The sequence below is a fragment of the Eptatretus burgeri genome, chromosome 16 (genome assembly GCF_056783735.1).
Source record: "Eptatretus burgeri isolate ZD-2024b chromosome 16, Ebu_testis_v1, whole genome shotgun sequence".
NCBI lineage: Eukaryota > Metazoa > Chordata > Myxini > Myxiniformes > Myxinidae > Eptatretus > Eptatretus burgeri.
The window spans coordinates 11,063,049-11,090,732 of NC_140976.1; the positions used below are offsets into that span (position 1 = coordinate 11,063,049).

General features: G+C 48.9%; 1 long non-coding RNA gene across 1 annotated transcript in view; it reads left to right on the forward strand.

Annotated features, from left to right (window-relative positions):
* Window positions 1-27,684, forward strand: part of LOC147010512 (uncharacterized) — a 45,730-nt gene that overhangs the window by 13,390 nt on the left and 4,656 nt on the right. The window contains exons 2-3 of the long non-coding RNA XR_015052351.1: window positions 2,791-2,934; window positions 18,930-18,999. This is a non-coding gene — a long non-coding RNA (uncharacterized LOC147010512). The remainder of the gene's footprint in view (window positions 1-2,790; window positions 2,935-18,929; window positions 19,000-27,684) is intronic.

Below are 27,684 nucleotides of genomic sequence, written 5' to 3' on the forward strand. Positions count from 1 at the left end.
CAACATAGTAGTAGTAATTGTTCATGCTCACCCTTTAGGCCTGAGTTGATGTAGTGGTAGTAATTACTCATGCTGGCCCTTTAGACCTGAGTCGACGTAGTGGTAGTAATTGCTCATGCTGGCCCTTTAGGCCTGAGTCAACATAGTGGTAGTAATTGCTCGTGCTCACCCTTTAGGCCTGAGTCGACGTAGTTGTAGTAATTGCTCATGCTGGCCCTTTGGGCCTGAGTCAACGTAGTTGTAGTAATTGCTCATGATGGCCCTTTAGGCCTGAGTCGACGTAGTGGTAGTAATTACTCATGATGGCCCTTTAGGCCTGAGTCCACATAGTGGTAATAATTGCTCATGCTGGCCCTTTGGGCCTGAGTCAACATAGTAGTAGTAATTGCTCGTGCTGGCCCTTTAGGCCTGAGTCGACGTAGTGGTAGTAATTGCTCATGCTGGCCCTTTAGGCCTGAGTCCACATAGTGGTAGTAATTGCTCGTGCTGGCCCTTTAGGCCTGAGTCGACGTAGTGGTAGTAATTGCTCATGCTGGCCCTTTAGGCCTGAGTCAACATAGTGGTAGTAATTGCTCGTGCTCACCCTTTAGGCTTGAGTCGACGTAGTTTTAGTAATTGCTCATGCTGGCCCTTTGGGCCTGAGTCAACGTAGTCGTAGTAATTGCTCATGCTGGCCCTTTGGACCTGAGTCGACATTGTGGTAGTAATTGCTCATGCTGGCCCTTTAGGCCTGAGTCGACGTAGTGGTAGTAATTGCTCATGCTGGCCCTTTGGGCCTGAGTCAACGTAGTGGTAGTAATTGCTCATGCGGGCCCTTTAGGCCTGAGTCGATGTAGTGGTAGTAATTGCTCATGGTGGCCCTTTAGGCCTGAGTCAACATAGTAGTAGTAATTGCTCGTGCTGGCCCTTTTAGCCTGAGTCGACGTAGTGGTAGTCAATTGCTCATGCTGGCCCTTCGGGCCTGAGTTGACATAGTAGTAGTAATTGCTCATGCTGGCCCTTTAGGCCTGAGTTGACGTAGTAGTAGTAGTAGTAGTAGTAGTAGTAGTAGTAGTAGTAGTAGTAGTAGTGGTAGTAGTAGTAGGAATTGCTCATGCTGGCCCTTTGGGCCTGAGTCGACGTAGTAGCAGTAATTGCTCAAGCTGGCCCTTAAAGCCTGAGTCTACGTAGTCGTAGCAGTTATTGCTCATGCTGGCCCTTTCGGCCTGTCGACAGAGTAGTAGTAATTGCTCATGCTGGCCCTTTAGGCCTGAGTCGACATAGTAGTAGTAATTGCTCATGCTGGCTCTTTAGGCCTGAGTCGACATAGTAGTAGTAATTGCTCATGCTGGCCCTTTAGGCCTGAGTCGACATAGTAGTAGTAATTGCTCATGCTGGCCCTTTAGGCCTGAGTCGACAGAGTAGTAGTAATTGCTCATGCTGGCCCTTTGGACCTGAGTCGACATAGTGGTAGTAATTGCTCGTGCTGGCCCTTTTGGCCTGAGTCGACATAGTAGTAGTAATTGCTCATGCTGGCCCTTTAGGCCTGAGTCGACATAGTAGTAGTAGTTGCTCATGCTGGCCCTTCAGGCCTGAGTCGACATAGTAGTAGTAATTGCTCATGCTGGCCCTTTAGGCCTGAGTCGACATAGTAGTAGTAATTGCTCATGCTGGCCGTTTCGGCCTATGTCGACGTAGTAGTAGTAATTGCTCATGCTGGCCCTTTAGGCCTGAATCGACATAGTAGTAGTAATTGCTCATGCTGGCCCTTTAGGCCTGAGTCGACATAGTAGTAGTAATTGCTCATGCTGGCCCTTTAGGCCTGAGTCGACATAGTAGTAGTAATTGCTCATGCTGGCCCTTTAGGCCTGAGTCGACATAGTGGTAGTAATTGCTCATGCTGGCCCTTTAGGCCTGAGTCGACATAGTAGTAGTAATTGCTCATGCTGGCCCTTTAGGCCTGAGTCGACATAGTGGTAGTAATTGCTCATGCTGGCCCTTTAGGCCTGAGTCGACATAGTAGTAGTAATTGCTCAAGCTGGCCCCTTAGGCCTGAGTCGACATAGTGGTAGTAATTGCTCATGCTGGCCCTTTAGGCCTGAGTCGACATAGTAGTAGTAATTGCTCATGCCCACTTTTCGCTACGCGTGTCCTGGGTAAAGATGTGCCAATTCTGAATGCTCGAAGGCGTTTACCATGACTGCTGGGAGATAAAGCATGATACACCAGGAATGTCTGCAAGCCACTTTAACAGTGCGTCGTCGTGCGTCTGATGCCTTCGAAGGCCACTGGTTTGAGTGCTGTTGCAATTCCCGATTACGTGCAGGGGCTTGAACAAATGAGGTGATTAAACTGCGAGGTGTGTGTGTGCAAAACAACCTCGAATTATCAGGAGATTATAAAAACTCGAATGTAACAAGTGTCGTTGACTTACTGCACATGTCGTACACTCTGACCTAAAAGAACGTGTGCCATAACCCGACAAACATAAAATTCATCAACATTGTTAGTCAATGCAGATAGTGATTGTTTGTGGAAAGATGTCAAATGAGGGAAAAAAGGGGAAATGCTTGTGGCTTGTATTGTTTGTGCCTCCTGAGTTTGAAATCTTACACTTACACCCTTCCATCAAGTGCATGTCTCTCCCACTCTCGTCATCCCTGCCACTGCCAGAATAGTTTCAAGAAGGCCTTCCCACATGAAATTATGGTCTTAAAAATGTAAAATGTTATCACTTACATGACGTAAACGAGTAAATGGTGCTTTATGGAGACTAACACAGTAACCGCCCTGCGGGCGATGTTGTTCCAGGCATGCAACACGTGGTTTTGGTTGGAGGAAGATAAGAGATGGTGGTGAACAGCTGTTTTGAAGACCTGAAGGGAAGTGTGGAATTGAAGAGAGTGTGGGAGTTTGTTCCAGAGGTGGGAAAAAAAGAGGAACAAGTGAGTGGAGGTGAGCAGTGATTCTTGATTTTGGCAGTTTCATTAGAAGGGGGTGGTGGTGGATCTTGAGCACCCTGCAGAAATATAGGATGGAAAGAGCACAGACAGAGTGGGGGGGTTGGGGGGGAGGCAGAGAGGAGACAGTAGAAGACAGAAAGACCACCGACCTGCTTGCGGTGAGAGAGCCAAAGACTCAGCTTCATCGTGGCAGATACCAATGATCTTTAAAGCCTTGGTTTCCACAATGGGAAGGTGAGCTAGGTGTGAGGCAGGAGCACCAGCCCAGATGGGAGAGCAGTACTCCATCAGGTTGTGGATGAAATCTTTGTATGAGGTTAGGAGTTCATGTGTGACAAGGAGATGGAGTCTGCTCTTCTGTCCCTAACTCGCACTGATTGACGACTTGCATAAAAGCATCAGGATTCACTGCTGAAGTGGTAGGTTGCTCCCCTGCTGTGTCTATTGTACAAAGTCCTTTGTGCACTCTGGTGTAAGATGCAGTAGGTTGGTCACTTGGCGTACTAGCATCTCTGTCCACTAACGGATCTGCATTAGGAGGAATGAAGAGTGCATATCCTCTCTCATCCTCTGAAGATTTGTCAACAACCTCAGCATTCTCTTGTAATGTTGTTGATCTGGAGCATCATCATCTGTATGAATGGGCAGAGGATCTTGATGAAGGTCATCGACAATGTCCCTGGCCCTGGTGTCGAGAATGTCAGTCCTCTGTACTGTCTTTGAAATTGTGTTACCCTAAAGGGGTTCGACAATGGAGACATGACCATCCGCATTCGGTCGTCCATTGATGCAATGCGAGATATGACTGCACACATCCTGAATGTTGCAACGATCCTGATGACTCGATTCTAAAAAACACGAGCACCAACAGGTAAGAAGGTCTCCTGTGCACGCCGATCATGCAACCTTTTGCGTCTCATCGATTCCTTTTTTCTGTTTTCGCTGATGCCAGGTTGAAAGGTTCTTTCAAGCGTCGGTAATGATCGGTGACCCAATCGCAAATTGTCATATTCCTGTGCCTCATTCAGTCCCAATAAGTTGTCAACGAGCAGTCTAGGTTCCCACCCAAAGAAGAGGTAGTATGGGGAATAGTCAGTCGACGAGTGTGGTGTGCAGTTGCGTCTACCAGTGAAATTCCATCTTGCCATCCGCGTTCTCCCTGACGTGGACAGTCCCTGCATATATGGTCAGTTGGCCATCTATATCGTGGGCCAGCTCCACCTGATCTCTGTGAGTTCTGCAGTAGCTTCTCAATTTGCTGCTGTTCGGCTGAAAGCTGTTCAACTTGTCTCAACTTCTTTCAGCAGTTCACTTTCGTCACTGGCTCTTTCTTGAACCATGACTTTCACTGTGCTTGTCTTGACTTGTAGTTTCTGACTGACGTCTAACCACTGCCGGGCTCTATCTCGAGTGTCAAGGTCACTCAATTCAGAGGATTCCATGTTAAGATGGCAATTTTCTCTCTGCAGGTTTTCATCTCTTACAGCACCAGCTAATCGTCCCTTTTGTGTCCTTTCTCTGCTACTTTTAAAGGAGGCATCTATGCAGGCAATCCTATCATAGATGTCGACCAGCGAAAGAGAACACGTCAGAAGGTCTTCGTTATCACCTTGGCGGTATGCGAAAAACTGCTCTTGGAGCTGTGATAGGGCATTACCATCGTCAATAACTTCCAAAAGAATTCCCAATATTTTCTCAGGATCTTCAACTAACTCTCTGCACCCCCACCCGAACTCTTGGTCCTCCCCTCCAGGGTATGCGCCCCACCGATTGCCCTTCTAGCTATTGAAGGATTTAGAAGAAGAAGAAGAAGAAGAAAAAAACCTCATTGTAGACGGAGGTTCATATATTTTGTATTGTTTCCGGTGGGTGATTGTGACGAAGCAGCGTACGGAAGTGAATTTATGGGCCCACAAGAATTATACTGTATAAATCGATGGAATTATAACTTCAATAGTGGGGGGGGGGCTGTATGAGAGTAACAGACATGGCATGGATGGTGGACCACACTGACTATACACATTCACTTCATCGTGCACCTTTCATCGGGTCTTAAGGACGGGTCATCGGGTCTGAGTAGGTTTAAAACAATCACAGTGTGAGTGCTCAAAGCTTGAAGCTGATTGAATTAGTCGATGGCAATGACTTATAAATATACTTGGTCAATACAAAGGACATCTGCTCGGCCGGGATATGAAAGATCATGAGGACAAGCAATTGACAAACATACCGCTAGGTGTCGGGCAATAACACAAATGTCTGCTGTTGGTCACAATTCGTGTTTTTTTACATATTTTTAAAACTTTTTTTGAAATTTAAATTGTTCAAGCACATAATTACCTGTGACCTAGTCTCAACTACATGCTGCAACAAGCAACACATACTGTACCCTCGAGGTCGATAGTAACGATCATTGAAAGGGTTCAGTGGAGAGCTACTGGATTGATTCCAAGGTCAGCTGGATGATGCTATGAGGAGTGGATGAAGGAGACAGCACTTTATACATTAGAAAGGAGGTGGTTACCAGGGGATAAGATAGAGATGTTTAAGGCAATGAAGGGTGCGAACAAGATACAGGTGCGGTGGAGTTTTTTCAGCAGAGTGGATAATGTGAGGACCAGGGGACAAATCTTGAGGCTGAGGAAGACAAAAGTTAGGACAGTTTGTGGAGTCTGTTTAAGACGTGCAGGGGTCTTTCAGTTGGAGAGTGGTTATAATGCATGGAAAGATCTCTCCAGAAAGGTAGTGGTAGTGGAGGTGATGCCTGGATGCTTTGTAGATAGAAAGGTACGGGGATGTTGGCAGGACTTGGGGGTAGCTTGTGCGCGGATAGGTGATGACGCTGGGATTGGTGTCGTGCAGGCATGATGAGCCGAATGGCTTTCTCCTGCGATAAAGTAACTTGTCCGTCCTTGTGTGTGACGTGACACCAATGACCGACTCCATGTGGATTCTGAAATGTGTGAATGAGCGATCATCAACGTTATTTAAGGTTTGGTGTGGCTGCCAAGGCTCATTAGGCCATTGATGTCCACTCGGCAGGGCCTCAATCCTTGGAATTTAAAAAAAGAATACATTGTTTATCCCTTCGACGCCGACTCATCTGCAGTGCTGTTCCAGAAACTCTGACTGAACAAGGTTCACGACGATCAGTAAAACTGTCACAGACCAAATGATGTATGTAGAACCTCATGACAAGAAGCCCAGTAAATATTGTTACAGATTCTGTTTCCATCTTGGCCTCAGCCAACGAGGGCCGAGACACAGTTCCAAGGACAGAGGTGGCCTCAAATGTCCCATTGTTAATTTTGGCAAATCTTTCAAAGCTCAGTTGCATGCTCCACGACATGTCATTACGACTCGTGCCTTCTTCATCGATGGAAAGAGTTTACCCATCCAATACTCCTTTCTATTCTTAATAATATAATGCTTTCACCATCACTCCCCGGCAGTATCCCAATCACAGCCCAACACTCGCATTCTACACCACTACAGTTGCACATCTCATACTGTAGGTAGTGAGAATTTGCAAGTTTGTATGAACAACATACCAGATGGTTAGAGTGTCCGCTCTGGTTTCATGGTTCAAGTTCAAGTTTACTTTTTCCACAAATTAAAAAAACAAAAAACAACAATACAACCATTGTCACGCACCAAAACATAATCGTATTGTTCTTGTCAGCTACCCAACCAATCCACCGAGTTAATCCATCTACATCTCGTTTTTGGCCCCATGCTTCAACGGTGAAAAAATCACTGGAAAAAAACAAACAACTCTCGCATCTGGATCCGGATCTTCCCCCAAATCGAATCAATTCGTCCTTGTCAAACACCCAAATGGTCCTCCAAATTTCGCCAGAATCCGTCCACAACCATTTGAGATATCCTGCTCACAAACAAACGGACAGGCAGGGGTGAAAACATCAGGTGGTGCAGGTAATTAGTAGAATCACAAAATGAGTATCTACACTGATAAATGTCAATGTGTGTGTGTGTGTGTGTGTGTGTGTGTGTGTGTGTGTGTCTCCTCCATTCCTCCAAAACCACGAAACCTAGCAGCCTGAAACTTTGCGTGCATACAAAGGGAACTCCAAGGGAGTGCTAGAGAGAAAATTGAGTGTTTGTGTTAATTAAAACACCCCTTTTGAAGATGATTAACGGCCTTAATTAATTATATCCTTTATCAGGCGCATCCTCGGCCACCTCGCTCTCTGGGATGTTAAGACATAGTCTGTGTTACCTCGCTGGGGTCTGAAGTCACCATGTGTTTTGGCCTGCTCAACCATGCCTTGACTTGGAACAGGCCGCAACGATTTCTTAACGATAAAGTTTATTTTTTCACTTTCCTCACTCATATTATCGAATGTCTGTTCATCGTAGCTACGAATCACTTGGTACATTGCAATGCATATAAATGTCCGAAGACGCCAGCGTTCGTGGCTTTATTTCATTTCCACACCTGCCATAACCTTTAGAATCGCTTAAACTAAGCAGAATTACAAAATTTAAGCTCCAGAATTGAACTTAGCAGCAGTTCCAACTGATTAAAAAAAGTGTTCATTTGTCCAATTTCGACATTAGTTGGGCATCTCCAGGAGGTGTTTAATATGACGGATCATTGCTTGCCAAGACAGCCGTACCTTATCAACCGTTTCATTGGAGTGCTCCTTTGAGTGCTTAAGCCACTTCGTGAGCACTCTACAATATTCGCACTGTCACTGAATACTTTATATCAATCGAATTAAACAGAGTTCAGTGCCACTCGCCTGTGTTGGCCACGTGTTGTTCTGCAGTGCAAATGGCGGTGGCTGGCTCACTTAAAATGTGAAATTTTATTTTCCACAATGTTTCCCCTTTTTGTACGATCTTCCAATATATGACCCATCACTTCGGCATAAATAAATACAAATACAAATTAAATGTTTCGTTTCTAAAAGTTTGTTCAACCGTTTCGTGGAGTGCTTGGTGAAGCCACTTGGCACACGTTCTTCAAATTTCAATGGTGATGCGCGGTTCGATAACGGAGGTAGGAAGGCAAAATAAGTTATATGATCACGATGAGTAAAACATGTTTTCAGTTGTTACGAAGTAATGAATCGCCACATGGCAGGAAAGCCGAGAGGTACGCAAACTCGCTCTGTGTAGCCTGGGTTCAAATTCAGACCCAGCGATAAACTGTTTCCCAGGCATGGTGATTCATCAATATGTGTGTGCCATCTTTTGGATGGTATTTCGGAGTTATTTCATTAGTATTTGTTTTAGATAGCCCTTGCCTTATGAGTCATATGCATTGTGTGGGCTTTAGGTAGGTTATTTTGCTTTCTTTACCAATCTTTCATTCTTTTGCTCTGCTGCAGACAAACCTCTCCTTCCATCACAAATCCTCCTCCCAGGGGGTGGTGTGGGGGTGGATGCTTTTCCTGATTCCACATTCCCAACTTTGACAGATGGAGATAAAAATTATGGGATGGGAGATTTGAATGGTTGTTAAATGCACAGAGAAACGATGCAATGTATGAGCGGGGGTGAGGGGTGAAGATGAGATGTGTGGACGAGCAAACAAAAACCTCAGAAAAATAATTATTTTGAAGAAGAAGATATATATATATATGTATATATATTCTATATATGGAAAGACCCACCCACATCTCTCACCTGTGAATGGCAGGAATAGCCAATGAGCTCTCATCTAATCGAATACACCCAGGTGGCGAGAATTATATAAATGATTGACCCCTCCCACACTCCTCCAGCTGAAGTAGCTGCACAAAGCAACCCAAGAAGACCGACAAAAGGTAAGTGCTAATGCTGTTTCGAACCCTTCCCAGAGTTCCTCCACAACAATATAGACGTTCACACAAGTACACAAATGAGAATCCCAATGCTACACACACCCTCAACTACTGGAGCGGTTTCATCACTTATTGACGAATCATCAGCGATAGTTTCGACAGCAATGCATACCAATGAGGCTCCCAAACATGTACCACGTGCAAACGTCAAAAGAAGTCAATAAATAAATAAATAAGGAAAGACCCACCCACATACCTTTTGTCGGTCTTCTTGAATCACCATGCCTGGGAAACAGTTTATAGCTGGGTCTGAATTTGAACCCAGGCTACACAGAGCGAGTTTGCGTACCTCTCGGCTTTCCTGCCATGTGGCGATTCATTACTTCGTAACAACTGAAAACATGTTTTACTCATCGTGATCATATAACTTATTTTGCCTTCCTACCTCCGTTATCGAACCGCGCATCACCATTGAAATTTGAAGAACGTGTGCCAAGTGGGTGTAGTTGATAAGGTGAGAGCTGATTGGCTATTCCCTCCATTCACAGGTGAGAGATGTGGGTGGGTCCATATATATATATATATATATATATATATATATATATATATATATATATATATATATATATATATATATATATATATATATATATATATATATATATATATATATTACAACGGTTTTTAAAGAAATGTATATATTTAATGTAGATTCAGTTTGGAGAACGGATGAGGGGGGTCGGATGTGGAACCAGAACAGAAGGAAATTCAACAGAAATGAGAATTGTTATGGAATGAAATATGCAATATATATATATATATATATATATATATATATATATATATATATATATATATATATATATATATATATATATATATATTGTTGTGGTTGACCAAATTCGCAAACCACCATTCAGGTCCCTTAGGTGAGATATCTCGGTAAGTATATGTGTAGTTAGGCCCAAACCCGTTGTCTAGTGGGAATACATGTCATTTATGCGTGCTGCGACTCTTCAGGATAGCCGTTTTTCTTTTACTATCTTTATTTTGGACCAACCGCCATGATTACCACCGCCAACCGCGTCTCAACAGTCATCACAACATCAACCACCCACCGCGGCGCCGCTTCACCACAGCAGCCACGACCTTTGCTGTCACACCTCGCAACCGTCGCATCGCCACCGTTCTTGCGCCGCTTGTGGGTACCGGTATTGGACTCGTGCAGGGCGCGCGCCGAACAGCGTGTACAAAACCACGGACTTTCCGCTCCAAAAATGGATCAAAAACGACTCACGCCCACTTTTGTTCCGTCCAATCGGTGAGCGAGGGGCGATTTGGCCCCGCCTCCAGGGCGTTGGAGGGCGGTCGCTATATGCAAAATCATGGATCAAAAAGCATTCACGCCCACTTTTTCTCGGGCCAATGGGGAGCGAGGTGAAAGGTCGAAGGCAGGGGGTCAAAGGCGAAGCCACGGGGCTTATATAAGCGGCTGCGTTCGTCAGAAAAGTGTCGTCGTGTGCGTTGGAGTTGAGTGCAGTTGGGAAGTTCGCAGGAGGAAGAGTTCGGAGTTGGAGTCGGAGCGAAGAGGACGGAGCTGTGGAGAGGCGGCGGCGGCGAAGGCAGACGAGGGGGTGCTCGCGTCGGTGCCGGGAGCTGCACACCAGGGAGGCCGACGGCGCGACCTGGTCGAGGTGGAGACGCTCGTCGCGGGACCCGAGACAGAGTAAAAATCCTCCTTTCCCCGAGCATCAGCAACCCCCTCCTGTTTCCCCCCGCGCTGAGATAGTGCGACAAAGGGGGCCCCCTTCCCACCCCCTACCAGACACTGTCCGCGAGGCCCGCGGAGTTGAGGCACCACCGCCGCTCCACGTCTCATCACCAGACGGGTAGGCCCGACACGGTCTCGGCCCCAGGCCCGCCTACCCCCTCATCCTGGAGGGTGGTTCTCTTTTCTTTTGCTTTGGGAATGTGTGTTGTCGGCGCCGTCTGTGAAGTAAAATTGTATAAGTGTTGCCGTGTGCTCGCGTAATCGGTATTAGATCTGCATTGTCGCATTTGCTTTTTGTCTTCTTTTGTATGTGCTTTTGGTGGAATTGTATATGTGTGCTTTCCGTTCATCGCGAATAAATGTGCTTTATGTTGAACTGTTTCCCGCTTCGCTTCGTCATTTCTCTCATTGAATCCTCATCTTGCTTCACGTAAAGGGTTGGTAGTGGGCTGAATACGCCCGATAATTAATCGAACCGTCGAGGCCGACGATAACACCGCTCGGTTATCCCGATAGTACGGAACGGGTCGCTTAAGTGGCCCGTGTCCGAAGTCGACCTGCGGCGAGGTGCGATCGCCCGGTCTACCCTCCGTGTGGGTACTTAGGTAGGTCGAATTTGGCGAGCAACCCTATCCCACGCGGGGGCCGATTGGCTCGATCGCGGTGAGACCGAAAGGTCCACCCGTGACTGGTTCCCGGCGTTAGTCCGAGAGGGTCACGACTGGATTGTCCGTCCGGTGGGCGACGTGCCGCGATTCGAGTAACGTGGCCGTCAGCACGTCGGCGGGCGCGAATCCGGAACACTGGTGTCAGGTCGTGCGATACAAATCCATCGCCCTCCTCGCGGCACTGGTATCGGAGAACAGGAAAACGGGCTCTCCTGTCTCCAGCTAAATTCACGGGAATCGGTCCAGGGGTGAGAGAAGCGACCCCCGATTCCCTCCAAATTACGAGCGAGCGAAATTAACCCTTCACGAGAAGCAAGATGGCGTCTCAAGGTGAGCGGGAGCCGGGGGTATTAGAAATGGATGTAGAATATGTAGAATCCATGGCTCAGGATGAAATCCCCGTGCAGGAACACGGACTCGCCCAACTGAACCCAGAGCCCGAAATGGGTGCGGCAGCGGCCGCGGTGTATGACACCTCCCCTCCCCCTCTCCACCAAAACCCGCCGACCCTTGCCGAAACGGCTCACACAAGCGCACCCGACATGGCCCAGCTTTGCGCCATGCTGGCGGCAATGACAGCAAAGATGGATACAAATACAAATGAAATGAAAAACGAAATGAAAAAAGAAATGAAAAAGCTCCGGGGTGAGACGCAGAACATGGGCCGATGCCTGCAGGCGGGCATGAAGGCCGTGACAAAGGAAATAATAATAGTTGAGACAAGGGAGGTAAAGGGTGAAGAGGTGACCGAGTTGGCAGAGACACGGGAGACAGAAAAAATAGAGGAAAGACTACACGATGAAGACGGGGTAAGTGACGCACACACACACACGGAGGCAGTGGAGGATAATGGGGGTGAGCTTGCCGACTGGGTAGGGACCCAGTGCGAGCACCTGGATGGCCTCCTCCAGGAACGAGGGGAGCGAGTATGCCCCCTTGAGGCGAGTCACGACCAGGTGAGTTCGGTCGTGCTTTGCGAGGTTGAGGGGAGGAGTGCTGTGAACGGGTGCACGGAGAGCTTGGGGGGTATAGAGGCCCCGGAGACCCTTGTGGGGACACGAATCCCCAGTGTGGTTGTCCCTGTGTGTGTGGAGCAAGGTGTGAGTGCGTCCCCGTGTGTGGAAGCGACCCCGTGTGTGAGTGGTGTGGTGGCGATGGTGCCGGAGTGCGTGCTTCCCAGCACGCCGTGTGTAAAAGGGGCACCGCAAGTGGATGAGGCACCGCGGTTGAGTGCCCCCGCGTGTATGAGTGGGGCACGGTGTGTGGATGAGGCACCGCGGGTGAGTGCCCCCGCACTCATCTCACACCGTGTGTGTGAGAGAGCGGTATGTGAGGGAGATGTCGGTCGGCATGCGGGAGCACGCAGCCGCGTCTCCCGGTGTGAATATAATGGAGTGGAGTGTGTGCGTCGTAACACGCAGGTGTGCGTGGGTCGAATGGCGACGACGGCGACATGGGAGAAACGAAAGCCGAGTAGCGGCTGTAGTTGTTTCGGGGACCGTGCCGGGTTCACCCAGCAGGGAGCACGAGGTCCGTGCTGTGCAACGCACGAGACCACCACGTGCTCGCTTGCGGGAATGAAGTCCCGGTCCGGAAACGCCAGCGGTGGATTTGCCGATCCCGCGGACGGACAAAGTTTAGGCAGGATTATGGATTTGGACCGGACGGGTTCTCCACGCGATCGTGTGTGTTAAGCTCCAACGGGCAAAGCACATGTGTTCGCGTGGGGAACCCCTCGAGACGTGGGGCTTGTGTTTTTTTTATGCGCACGGTGACGTCATGGCTGCACGTGGGGTTGGAATCCGGCAGGAGGGGTATCTCTGCCGAATGGTACCGTCCAAGGAGGGACGAGGAACACGTGCAGCTGCATGACGTCACGGGCAGGTGCAAAGTGCGCGAGTTGCCGTGCTGGTGCTGCGCATGGGAAAAAAAAAACAAAAAAAAAGAAGCAAGCCTCACTTTCGGGTGCACAGGATTCCTGGGCAAGGGGTGGAAGACCCCCTTACCGGGGCACAGGATGGAAACTAGTTAGGGGGAAGGGTTAGCTTAGTTAGACCGACTTCATGGGGCAGGGGTAAGTCCTCATGGAGTCCGTGGAATGGATTAGTTAGAGGGATTTAGTGAGCTTTAGGTTGGGAAAATGGAGTATGGGATTATTTTGAAGACAGTGACAGACTTGTGAATGTGTAGAGGGGACGTAGCTTAGCTACGTAGGTTAAATGGAACGTGCTATAGTTTAAGGGACGACGTGGGAGCACGAGTTAGTTAGGGGAGGTAGTTAGAAGGATGGCAGAGTTCAGCGGTGTGTGTGTTGAAGAGTTGTGAGGTGAGTACGTGTACATGTTGAGTGAGTGAGGCCAGCGGGTCTGTGTGAGTGGAGCGAATGGGGAATGCATGGTGCGATGAGTGATTGGGGGGAGGAGTGACTCCCGCCCAAGGGACCCCGGGGTCAGTATAAAGTAAGTTAGCTGGGTTAGTTAAATTGAAAAATGGAGGTCGTTTTGTTGTTGGTGGGAAAGTAGGCTCGAGACCCATTTGGAGGGGTGCAGGAGCCCTGTTGACGGGCTTGGGAGCGTGGCTGTGAAAGGTGAGTATCGCTGAGTGGGTACCCCGGGCACCAGGCTAGTCGGCCGCGGTAGGCCATGGGCCCATGGGGGGGCCGGGATAGAGTAGTGGGCACGGGTGCGCCTGCTTGGTGCGGGGGCCCGGGGCGCCATTAGCCGCGTGGGCAGTGTTGTGGGCATGGGTGACCCTCAGAAAGGGGCCCGGGAAGCCAGCCTGCCACGTGTGCGTTTCAGGGGAGGTGCCATGGGGGGCACTCCCCGGTGTCAGGGAGCTGGTAGGCTCGGAGGCAGTGTAGTGCCCGGGGGTGCCATAGCGGCAGATTCGGCAGAGGGTCGTGCCTGCCAAAGGGAGCCACGTGTCCCAGCCAGGAGACCGTGTGAGGGCACGGAGAGAAAATTGGGGGGCGAGGCCCGAAATTGTGAGGACACCAACACAGGCGACGGGAATCTGGGTTGTTAGAACCAATAGTTTAAGCGAGAGGCGCTTGTTGAAAGCCCCGGGGTAGTTTAACAGTTAAATGGTTAGGGTAGATTAGGAGATGTACCCCTCCGCACCATCCATCCCCTCGCTGTCGTTGTGGGCCGCTGGACCCACTTGGTGTTAAGATCGCCGAACTCTGGGGAGGCCATTCTGAGGCTTGAATTGGGCCTCGACACAGGACGTTAGCTCTCCTTTATTCCCCTCCGGGAAGGGAACGTAGGGGTTGGGAGTAGGCTAGGTGACAGGATAGGTTAGCCGAACAAAGACGATAAAGGGGGTTAGGGGACGATTTATAGTGGGGAAGTAAAAAATAAAAAAAATAAGTTGGGGCTAAATTGGGGTTTGACAAATTAAGGGGGTGGGTATGTACAGTGACAGGCAAAGGCGATAGGTGGGAGGGAGACAGGTAGGTAGGTCCGAGCCCGCCTTCCAAGTGGCCAGCACCACCGCACTCCCTCCACCAACCTCCACTGAACGGCAGAGGCCGGCCAACTTCATCGGCAGCTGTCGTTTTGCTGCAAGGCCTGTGCCGGCCAACTTCATCGGCTGGCCGTGTTTTGCTTCAAGGCCTGGGCCGGCCACGTCATCTGCTGGCTGTGTTTTTCTGCAAGGCCTGTGCCGGCCAGTTCATCTGCCGGCTGTGTTTGCCTGCAGCGGCCTTCTTCTGCGGGCTGTGTTTGCCTGCTGCCTTTGCCATGCCATGCCCACTGCCCACGTTCACCAGCCCCGTTCAATTTTGCTTTGCCCCCCCCCCCCTGTTCATTTCCATGTGCGCCAGGATCCGCAAGGCAACAGTTTGCAAGCTGCGAGAACTGCCCTGTTGGCAGCTACAACACGGGCCTGCAGTGGCGGCCCGTGCACCGTGTTTGTGTTCATCCATCCATTCGTTGTGTTCATTGCGTGTGCCACTTGAGCTGGCACGGAGACTGCATTTGTGCAGCCCGTGCACCGTTGTGGTTCACTGAGTTCAGTTCAAACCATTCATCCATCCATTCGTTGTGCTCATTGCGTGTGCCACTTGAGCTGGCACGGAGACTGCGTTTGTGCAGCCCATGCACCGTTGTGGTTCACTGCGTTCAGTTCAAAAAGGGAAGGCCTTGGACTGCGTGTGAGCAGCCAGCCACGTTCCCTGTCACCTGCATTGTTTTGAGCCAGAGACTGCATGCGAGCAGCCTGGCTCCCTGCAAACTGCTTTCTTTTTGCAGAGTTCATTGATCCTGGGCCATGGTTTAGTGTAAAATTTGTAAGTTAAGGTTAAGATGTACTGTAAATATGAGTGCGCCCCCGGCATGTCTGTCCTAGCGCCGGCAATTTTATTTAAGTCGTCCGTGTGAGTGAGTTTGTTTAGGTAGTTACGCAGCCCTCAGGTTATTTATTTTGGGGACACGAATACCATGAATGTCGCACTCAGGGATCCGTAGGTAAAATGTACTAGGGGAAAACTACACATGATGGCACACGAAAATTTGACGACTCGGGACGAGTCTGTAAAAAGGGGAGGGGGTAGTGTTGTGGTTGACCAAATTCGCAAACCACCATTCAGGTCCCTTAGGTGAGATATCTCGGTAAGTATATGTGTAGTTAGGCCCAAACCCATTGTCTAGTGGGAATACATGTCATTTATGCGTGCTGCGACTCTTCAGGATAGCCGTTTTTCTTTTACTATCTTTATTTTGGACCAACCGCCATGATTACCACCGCCAACCGCGTCTCAACAGTCATCACAACATCAACCACCCACCGCGGCGCCGCTTCACCACAGCAGCCACGACCTTTGCCGTCACACCTCGCAACCGTCGCATCACCACCGTTCTTGCGCCGCTTGTGGGTACCGGTATTGGACTCGTGCAGGGCGCGCGCCGAACAGCGTGTACAAAACCACGGACTTTCCGCTCCAAAAACGGATCAAAAACGACTCACGCCCACTTTTGTTCCGTCCAATCGGTGAGCGAGGGGCGATTTGGCCCCGCCTCCAGGGCGTTGGAGGGCGGTCGCTATATGCAAATTCATGGATCAAAAAGCATTCACGCCCACTTTTTCTCGGGCCAATGGGGAGCGAGGTGAAAGGTCGAAGGCAGGGGGTCAAAGGCGAAGCCACGGGGCTTATATAAGCGGCTGCGTTCGTCAGAAAAGTGTCGTCGTGTGCGTTGGAGTTGAGTGCAGTTGGGAAGTTCGCAGGAGGAAGAGTTCGGAGTTGGAGTCGGAGCGAAGAGGACGGAGCTGTGGAGAGGCGGCGGCGGCGAAGGCAGACAAGGGGGTGCTCGCGTCGGTGCCGGGAGCTGCACACCAGGGAGGCCGACGGCGCGACCTGGTCGAGGTGGAGACGCTCGTCGCGGGACCCGAGACAGAGTAAAAATCCTCCTTTCCCCGAGCATCAGCAACCCCCTCCTGTTTCCCCCCGCACTGAGATAGTGCGACAAAGGGGGCCCCCTTCCCACCCCCTACCAGACACTGTCCGCGAGGCCCGCGGAGTTGAGGCACCACCGCCGCTCCACGTCTCATCACCAGACGGGTAGGCCCGACACGGTCTCGGCCCCAGGCCCGCCTACCCCCTCATCCTGGAGGGTGGTTCTCTTTTCTTTTGCTTTGGGAATGTGTGTTGTCGGCGCCGTCTGTGAAGTAAAATTGTATAAGTGTTGCCGTGTGCTCGCGTAATCGGTATTAGATCTGCATTGTCGCATTTGCTTTTTGTCTTCTTTTTTATGTGCTTTTGGTGGAATTGTATATGTGTGCTTTCCGTTCATCGCGAATAAATGTGCTTTATGTTGAACTGTTTCCCGCTTCGCTTCGTCATTTCTCTCATTGAATCCTCATCTTGCTTCACGTAAAGGGTTGGTAGTGGGCTGAATACGCCCGATAATTAATCGAACCGTCGAGGCTGACGATAACACCGCTCGGTTATCCCGATAGTACGGAACGGGTCGCTTAAGTGGCCCGTGTCCGAAGTCGACCTGCGGCGAAGTGCGATCGCCCGGTCTACCCTCCGTGTGGGTACTTAGGTAGGTCGAATTTGGCGAGCAACCCTATCCCACGCGGGGGCCGATTGGCTCGATCGCGGTGAGACCGAAAGGTCCACCCGTGACTGGTTCCCGGCGTTAGTCCGAGAGGGTCACGACTGGATTGTCCGTCCGGTGGGCGACGTGCCGCGATTCGAGTTACGTGGCCGTCCGCACGCCGGCGGGCGCGAATCCGTAACAATATATATATTGAAAAAAGGAAATAGGATAAGAATGTGTTGAGGAAATAGAAATAGGATACCTGGAAATACACCCAGGACTAAAGTTAAAGCAGAGCAGGAGGGTTTTCTATGCGAGGAAGGCCTTGACAATACAAATGAACAATACGAAACGAATAGCACAAAATAATGAACCAATTTACATGAAGTATTCCACTGGATAAAATAGCAACACAATGACGAATAACATACTTGCAAAACAGGACGAAACCGGTTCTAAAAACTCGTCTTTCGTGAGGTGGGACAGAGGAGCTCAAATTTGCCCATGCACACGTGGAGAGCTGGAACCAGAAGCCACTTTAGTTCGTGGGGATTCAGCTGTTTTGGAAACTGGATGTCGTTTCAGTGCTGATGCTGGTAGAAGTCGTTTTAATTGCAATGGGTACAATGATTCATTGACGGGCTGGGGATGTGGTTCATTGTGAGTAGGATTTGGCGGAAGGGCACTCCGATGCTGGGAGCACACTGGACTGGTGAAGGCCATGGAGCCCCAAGGGGTGGCAAATTTTTGTTCATAGGCCCAAGTACCCGGGAGAGGATCTGAGATGCTATGTGCCAAAAACGGCACTTGGGATATCCGGTGAGGGCCCCCCAGAATTTGATGTGGAGCAAGGTAGCTCGTAAGGTGGTCCTAGTGGCCTGTGGGTGCCGTAATAGGAAGCAGGCAGAGACCTGCAGAGGGAGCCACACCACCCAGCCACGAGATTGTGCAGGAGCACAGAACTCTTTTTAGCTCTTACATGAGCATCGACATGGTATACAGAACAAATTTTTTTAAATCTAAAATTTGAGGGCCAGGCCCAAACTTATTGAGCACAAGCATGCAGAGTGGTGGGTAAATTGGTGACATAGAACCACAGTAGAGGGTGTTAAAGTAAAGAGAGAAATGTGTTTTGATGGTACTAAGTTAGAGTTAGAGATGCTTCTCTTTGCACCATTTTTTTTAAAAGTCTATAACCGTTGGAGAAAAACCAAAGAAGGATAATTGGATTTTTAGAGGACCCATTAAGTCGAAAATTGTTCATGTAGGGGAAGGCATGCCCCCAACTGAACCACTCCGACAGCGAGTCAGGTTAGGCCACGCCACCTTGTCCTGGAGTCACTCACTGCATGTGCCTTGATCTCCTCCCAGGAGACATGATCGTTAAATGGAATTAGGGGCCTGAGAGATTTTGCTTAGTTTTGAGGGGCTGGAGTTAGAAATAGGTTAGAGCAAGGATTCTTAACCTTTCTTCCACCATTTACCCCCTCGGCTCGATATGAGCAGCCATTTACCCCCACCCCATGAGCTATTTAAACTCATCGACTGGCCGATGCAATTTTGGCCAAAAAAAAAAAAGACAGAAAAGCACAGCATTTATTATCCTAGTACTGTACAATAATAAACTGTGATCAGAGAGACGAACAATGTACACTCATGTCAATCAATATTACACAATAATATTGCCTCTCACTCTCTTGATCCTGAGCCCACAGGCTGTGGCATGAGACGTTCACCTCAGCCGGCTGCCGGGACAGGGCGGACCCATCCTACAAGCATTGTCAGGTTTGTCCATCCCGTTTTGTCTCTCTCACGTGATATGTCTGATTGGGCCCCAAGGCTTAGGACATTTATGGAATCCCGTTCATCCATTTGATTTGTGAGCACGTAATCAGTAGTGGGTAAGCGGTTGTTATGGTTTATTTATTAAACACTCCATTGCTTCTTGTACATCCCCCCCCCATGCCATTTATTATTAAATATACGTGGTTTCTGGGTCAATTCTGGCTGTGGTGGTTTTCTTTGCGTGATTAAGGAAAGACCCATTCAGGGATTAATTGGCTGCAGTTCTCAGCACCACACACCCAGACTGTGTCGCGCATTAGGCTCACTTGGACTAATTAGCATAAGGCATGTGACGCCTAATCAGCGTAATGCTAGTCGCACTGAGGTGACTCACTAGATTTGCATGAGGCAATTGGGACGACCATAACGATATTGTTACGGTTTCCCGGGTGGGTGGGGGAAAAGGGTTCTCGAGGGTGTCTGCTCAGACACACTCTCTGACCGGACTCTGAACTTGAAGCCGATGGATCACAGATAATTCCACGATCCGACGGGTTGATTAGCAACCACGGAGGCCTGTTGGGCCCACCCAAACTAGCAGGGTCCTCACGCCAAATTATCTCATGTTAGCCATTACCTTACTGATAGTTTGGTGATCCCAACTGAGGAACCATGCTCTCGGCTCCACAGCCTCTCCACTTAATACGTGCGGCCGAGCGAAACCATGGTGGCAGTTGGCTAGCTGATAGAGCAACTTGATGGGGTACAACTTCCCATCTATTTATTACATACGCTATGTCGAACCAATGAAGGAAAAAGACAATCGAGCATGTTTGAAACAGTTTACCAAAGGATTCAAAGGGCATGTATTGACAGACACAATTCAAGTACTGTATATACAGAAAGCAAAGAGACAATAACAGAACTAAATCCCAAGCATGTAAAGATCCCCTTACACAATCTTACTCATCTAAAGACAGGACAGACATGCCTTTCTCATTTCGGGAAAAGTAGAGAAAAAGAGAAAGAAAGATATAGAGGGAAAGAGAGAGAAAAACAGAGAGAGAGAGAGAGGGAAAGAGAGAGAAAAACAGAGAGAGAGAGAGAGAGAGAGAGAAAGAGAGAGAGAGAGAGAGAGAGAGAGAGACAGACAGACAGACAGACAGACAGACAGACAGACAGACAGACAGACAGACAGACAGACAGACAGACAGACAGACAGACAGACAGACAGACAGACAGAGAGAGAGAGAGAGAGAGAGAGAGAGAGAGAGAGAGAGAGAAAAGAGAGAGAAAGAGAAAGTTTGGGGGAGTTAGGTCAGCCCCTCGCTCACCCTACGCAAGCAGGTGGGCTTGCATTGCTCCAACGTGGAGGGTAGGGGAGGAAGGGAATGCAAGGGTGTCAATGTGGTGTCGGGAGAAGTGCAGCATACACAATGTGAGCTCCTTAGGAAAGGGTGTGAGGTGTGCATCAGTACCTCGCTCAGCTCGGACAGAGGTTAATCGTTGATAGCTCTCTTAGACACTCTTTGTGCATCTTAAGTCAATAAATTAGGGAGCTTAGAGACAGAAAAGACACATCATGAGGTGCCAAAAGCCTCGTGTCACCGTCCGCTCGTGGAGCCTCACCCCAGCATGACGTATCTCGCCCCCATCTTTCACCTTGAACGGCAGGCAGGCAGTCTGGATTCATATACAGCTCAATCAAAAAGCCAAGCAGTTCCATTCCACATCTAGGTCCTTGGCACTGGAGTCAGAATTCAGCTCTGGTGTGCTCTGGCTTTTATCAGTCCTGACTGGGGAATGGTTCCGAGGGGAGCAAGAGTCATGGAAGCACTCTCTGACCCCGGGCGAGGCGGGGTTTTGGGGAGCATGGGTCACTCCACACTCTTCGACTCTTGCGTATCACGTCCCCATTGGTGTGTACACCCTCGTTGTGCTGCAGTGGCACAGCGTTGACTATGGCTTGGCGCAGGCACCTCGTCGTTGACCAGGGTATGGCGCTTAAAGCCTGCCATTGATTACGGGTTGGTGCTGGAATAACATTGTGAATGGCTTTGATTATTGCATCGGTGCGATTATGGTGTTGATGAGGTTGTGGTGTCAGTGTGGTTTGCACTGTGGTGGGGTGTGGGGAAGTGGGGGAGGTAAGGATTTGAAAGGATTGAGGATGGAAGGGATAGGGATGGATGGACTGATGGACAGATGTACCATATTACACTTCTTCCAGTCTCATTAAGATCCCTCCCCCTATTCCATGTAACAATATCATTGATCGTGGTTATCTACTCCATTGCCTACCATAGCCAAGAGGTTCCATGTATGACAGTGTGAGTCAGCTGTATGGTAGATATGTGACACACAAATATGGCACTGCTACAATTGTGCTTGATGGCTACAAAGATGATCCAACAACTAAAGATGCCACACACCTGAGAAGAACAGAGGATTGTGCAGGTGTGACAGTGCACTTCACCAGTGAAATGGTTAAATCTAATCCAAGACTGAGGAATTCTTGACCACTAAGACAAACAAACAGTGATTCATACATTATCTCAGTGACAAACTCGAGAGAGCTGGGTGCAGCACAGATCATGCAAAGCATGATGCTGATGTCGTCATTGTCCAAACAGCTGTGGCATGTGCTGGACACAAACACACTTCTGATTGGGGATGACACAGACCGTGTCTGGATCCTCCTACTGCATCATGTTGAAATGGACGCATATGAGTTGTTCCTGGCACAAGAGCCCAATCGATCCTCAAACAAGAACATTATATGGTGCATAAAACAATCTAAGAAGCTTCGTGGTTATGATGTATGTGACCATATGCTCTTTGTCTATGCAGTTCTTGGTTGCGATACAACCTCTCACTTGTTTGGATTTGGAAAGGCTTGGCAGTAAAGAAGATCAAGAGTGATGCCCTGTTCTGCCAGCAGGCTAAGGTGTTCAGGCAAGCAGGACAAGTGGCGAAGCAGGACATCATTGCAGAAGGATAAAAAGCACTGATATCTTTGTATGGTGGTGCCAAAGAGGAAGGACTGGATACTTGATGGTACAAACGGTTTTGTGGTAAGATTTCTGAGAGCACATCAAATGTGGAACCACAAACTCGAACACCAACCGCAGCAGCTGCAAGGTATCACAGTCTCCATGTATACTATCAGATGATGGAGTGGAAAGGGACAGAAATCAAGATGAATCCAGAGGAGCAGCACCACCAGAACTATTGGAGGTCATCTATTGCAGTTGCAAACAAGAAAGAGCAATCAGAGATTGCAGACCCTCACCAGGACTTGTTTTGTGTGGCAAATAAATGCAAGGATGTACTAAATTAAAGGTTGTTGAATGAAAGGTCTCAATGGTCAAGTGGTAAATGTGTAAAGGTTAAATGGTCTGAAGGTCGAAAGCTCAGAAAAGGTCTGAAAAGGTCTAAAGTGTTAAAAAAAAAAAAGGTCGAAGGCATCCAAAGGGTGTAATTTAAGGTCGAAAGGGTCGGAATTGTCTGAAGGGGTCTAAAGGGTCCTAAAATGTATAAAAAGGGTCTAAATGTCAAAGTGATCTTCAGTTATAAATAGGTCTGAAAAGGTCTAAATGGGTCTAAAGTGTTAAAAAAACAAAGGTCGAAGGCGTCCAAAGGGTGTAATTTAAGGTCTAAAGGGTCGGAATTGTCTGAAGGGGTCTAAAGGGTATAAATGTCAAAGTGATCTACAGGGTATTAATAGGTCGGAAAAGTTTGAAGGTCTAAATATCTAAAGGGTGTTTAGGGGTCTAAAGGGTCTTAAAATGGTCTTAGGGTTATAAACGGTTTTAGGGTTGTAAAGTGTGTGATGCAATTCATACACATATTCACGTTCTGTGCGGACAGACAGACATATGAAAATGGCGAAACGGAACGGCACTTGGTAGAGAACATACCTCCGCCAGGCTGAATAGTTTAGATTTTGTGTGTCACCGATAGGTCGGATCTGAATCCCGACCTTAACCAAAATCGAATCGGTTTGTTCTCGTCATCTAACCGACTCATCCACCAGTTTTGTCATAACTCGTCCACAACGTTTTGAGATGTCATGCGATGCATAGTTTTTGGCGCCATCACTCAGTGGTGAAGAATCACTTGAAAAAATTATCGGATCCAGATCCGGATTCGAACTTCACCAAAATTAAGTCGATTCTTCCTCGTGGCACTCCCAACCTGTCCGCCAAGTGTCGTCTGAATCCATCCATAACGTTTTGAGGAAGAAGCAAAAGGCAGAAAACAGAAGAGAGGACAGAAAGCAGACAGTAGGCTGGGGGAAGCAGAAAGGAAAAATGAACGGGACAAGCTCGCATGAGCAGAAGACTAAAAGACTGAGAAGGCTCGTGAGGGAACAAAAAGGTGTGAGGGTAAAGGAAGAAAGGTTTCACGAGCAGTTGGTGTCGAGCTTCCGTGGAAAAAGAACACTCCTTCCACGGGCGTCATCCTGCCCTCTCGATCCGGTCAGCCATGAAGGACGAGGATGGTGAATGGCGGCACCTCATCGACGGGGGCCTGAGGAGGAAGAATCTGAGGCAGAGGAGGGTGAGTCGCACATTTAGCTTGCATACCTAAGACGCAAGAGACGACTCACCTTCTGGGTCTGGGCACCTCAGGGACGTGGCTGCATGTCCCCATTTCCACTGCCCATCTTCTCCATCCATTTTCCTCCGCATTCTCCTGAATATTTTGTGTGAGGTGAGGGAAAGAAGGAAAGACTGCTATCCTTTTCTCCATTCATTACTTTTATTTTATTTTCAAGAGTAGCCCCACATGGGCGCTATTCTCAGTCTTCTACACGCATCAGTCCCCCGTGTCCATAGAGGTACTCGGCCTGGTCTCCACTTCAAGGGCGGCAACGATCAACAAGGGCACCTAGTCATCTGTTTAGGGTCTCATTCGGTCGGCATGGATAATCCAATGGAGAGCCCATGGTCCCATTTTGATCTTAATGACCACATCACAGATCTGCACAATGACGACTCCCGGTCCCTGCCAGGGTGAGATGAGCTTTGGGCATTTGCCCCTCCGACTCCAGGGAATGAAGAACCAAATCTGAATCCCCAGAGAGTACTCACTGCCCTGGCTCCATTGGTCATACCGGCACTTCATTTTTACACCCTCCAGCTGGAGCTGGTGGTGCACGAAGATATGGACCCGTTACATGCCTTCCTCCAACTGATAGGCATAGCTCTCCCCTGGCAGTTTATTGGGACGCTCTGGCACGGGACCACCCAGCAGATGGATAGGAGCCCGCAACTCCCGCCCATGCATTAGCAAAGTCGGACTGCAGGTGGTGGCTCCATGCTGATTTGTTCGGTAGGCCGTGAGTAAATACAGGAGATGTTCATCCCAGTCAACCTGATGGGTGATGGCAAATAAGGCCAGTTGTTGTATCAGAGTCCTATTAAACCTTTCCACCATCCCATCAGATTATGGTCTTAAGGGCGTTTTTCATGTCTTCTGAATTGACAAGAGTCTGCATACCTCTTTTAGCAATTGGCTTCAAAATTTTGACCCTGGTCCATGTGCAGTTCTTCTGGAATTCCTTGCCGTATAAAAAAATCTTCCACGAAGGCCTGTGCCACAACCTCGGCTTCCTGGTTGGGAAGTGCATCGGCCTCTGGCCATTTGGTAAAATAGTCCATGACTACTAAGATGAATTTATTACCTTGGCGGGTGCAGGGAGTGATCCAAGTATATTCATAGCCACCCACTCAATGGGGACTCTCACGTGATGTAATTGAAGGGGGGCCCGCATCCTTTGTGCCGTTCCCTTTTTAGCAGTAGAGGCGTCACATGCTAAACACCTGTCCTGTTATGTATGTCGCAACCCATATTCACCCAAAAGAACCTCCGACGGACCCGAAATGTTGCTTTTGTCATGCCCAAATGGCCGATGGGGCGGGTACCATGCACCAGCTGAAGGATGGTTGCTTGGAATTTAGCTGGGACTATTACCAACCAGGAAGTTTTTTTCAGAGGGAATCTCTTCCCATTTGTGGTACATGTTGTCTTTCAATTTGAGGGTCTTCCACTGGGCCCAGTATGCCTTTGTTTATGCTCAGAGGGGTGTGACTTCCTCCCGACTGGGTTTTTTTACCTACCGAGACCCACTCGTACATCGGCCCCAATGCGGGATCTTCCCTCTGGGCCATGCTCCAAGCCAAAGTTCCAAATTCCTCGTCAGCGGTTAGTGGCAAAACCTGCCCCATCACCCGGGCTGGATCTTACTGGAGGGGTCTTTCAATTGGTCCCCGTCCTCATGTCTCACACAGAATTTACAATTTTCCCCCAGCCAAGGGCATTGAGTGAGTGCATCGACATTCCCATGAGCCTTGCTGGCTGCATGGGCCACAGTGAAATCATACTGCTGCAACTTTTCCAGCCACCTTACAATTTGGCCCTTGGGTTCCTTGAAGCATAAGAGCCATTGCAAGCAGGAATGGTCAGTTCAAACCAAAAATTTCCGCCCCTCCAGGTACTGGTGGAAATGGTTCATAGCAGGCAGCATAGCCAATAACTCTTTGCGAGTGACACAATAATTTCGTTCGGGCCTACTCATGGCTCGACCGAAATACGCGATCATTCTTTCCATGCCCCCTGTGTTTGAGACAAAACTGCACCCAACCATTCCTGGCTTGCATCCATGTGCAGGGTAAATGTCCCATCACTGGTGGGGTAAGCTAGAATGTGTGCGGATGCAAAACACTCCTTCAGTTTGAGGAAGGCATCGTTGTGCTCCCATGTCCATCGTTGCGCGTCACCTTCTCCATAAGCTGGTGAAGGGGCCAGGCTAAATCCACAAATTTTGCTACAAAACGCTGGTAATAGGAGCAGAGTCCCAAAAAACCCCGCACCTCTTTGAGGTTACAAGGTACGGGCCACTCCTCTACCGCCTTGATTTTTTCTGGGTCAGTTTTCACCCCTTCGCGACCTATCACGTAACCGAGATAGGCCACCTCCTTCATGAACAAAGTACACTTGGCCAGGTTCAGTTTCAACCCTGCCTATCTGAGGCACTCAAACACCTGTTCCAAATTAGCTATGGCCTGGGGGAATGTTTTAGCATGCACCAGGATATCATGGATGTCACCAGGCATGATTGTCATGGCATGCCGCCGAGTACACGCTTCATCAATCATTCAAAGGTGGCAGGGTCGTTACGCAAACCAAACGGCATCACAGTGAACTGGTATAATCCCTTACCTGAAGAAAATTGTTGTTTCTCCTTCCCTGTCTGATCCATCTGCCCCTGCCAATACCCACTTTTGAGATCCATGGCTGAGAACCATTTAGAGTCGGCAATGGCATCGAGGGTATCGTCAATTCTAGGTAGGGGTTTTCTTTCTCTGATTTTTTTTTTTATTCTTTCTGATTCTCTCCAATTTATGATAATCTCTCTGATGATAATCTCTGATTTAATCAATTATTTATCTTTCTCTGATCCCACTCCTGACACCAAATTGTTGCAATCTCGGGGCTCGAGCCTACTGCGAGGGGGAATCCCTGGTTTCTCTCAAACTTACCCGGACCTGAGGCCACCGGGAGCAAATAACTTCACCCCACGGTGGGTTGCGACGCAACTATGATGCCGACGATGCAACTACGAACACCAATCAAAAAACCATGCGATCCAGTAGCCGTCCGTCTTACAACCATTTAACTGGGGGTCCTGTACCCCCTCCCCCAACTGGGGAACGCACCCTCGGCAAAAGTGCTACTTATGTTATCTGGTGATCTTGAATGCGGCTGAGCTGTACCGCTAGCACATGCCGGACCTTGCAAACCGAACCGTCGGGAATCTCAACCTCCCAAGCTATCTACGTGCGGACAGTGCTCGACCAACGGTGAAAAAATGGACACAGATAAATAGGAAATAGATTCAACAAGAACAGGTTTATTTACACAAGTGGGGAGCAGGAAAAAGGTGGGGGGGGGGGAGGGAATGTAAGGATTTTAATGGCACGGGGAGAAATGAGGGTGAAGCAATTTATACATCAATGAGATGAAAGAAAGAGAAAAGAGACACAGAGCAAACTTAACAGGCACCTTACCTACCACGAACACAGTATATGGGGCCAAGCATTCACAACTGCAATTCAACACTGAGGGAGAGAAGTGGGAATAAAGACTGTGAGGTGTCTGGGGTGTGTGGAGAAGAGTGGCGTGTGTGTGTGTGTGTGTGTGTGTGTGTGTGTGTGTGTGTGTGTGTGTGTGTGTGTGTGTGTGTGTGTGTGTGTGTGTGTGTGTGTTGCGAGTGCATTTGAAAAGGGAAACTGAGAAAGGTGCAGCAGAGAAAAGACGTGTAAGGGGATAGCCAGAGTGAGATCCTACCAGATGTGTCTGTTGTGTAGCTTAGTTCCGGTCCTATCAATCAACTTGGCTCCACCCACCCCCTCGCAGCCTCGGCTCCTCACTTGTGATGACAGTTCGTGAGGTAAAAACCAAAGGGGCGAAAGTGCCAAGAACCAGCAGAGCGACCTCAGGGAACAGAGTGTCTAGCGCCCGTTGACATCGTGCCTCAGGGAACAGAATGTCTGGCACCCATTGAAAGGGTGAGCGCAAAATGACTGTTGAAAGAGAGCAAACACTATGGGGTTCGCTCTTTTATAAGGCCGGCCTGGAAGCTTTGAGAATGTGCGCGTCATTCGGCGGGGCGTGCGC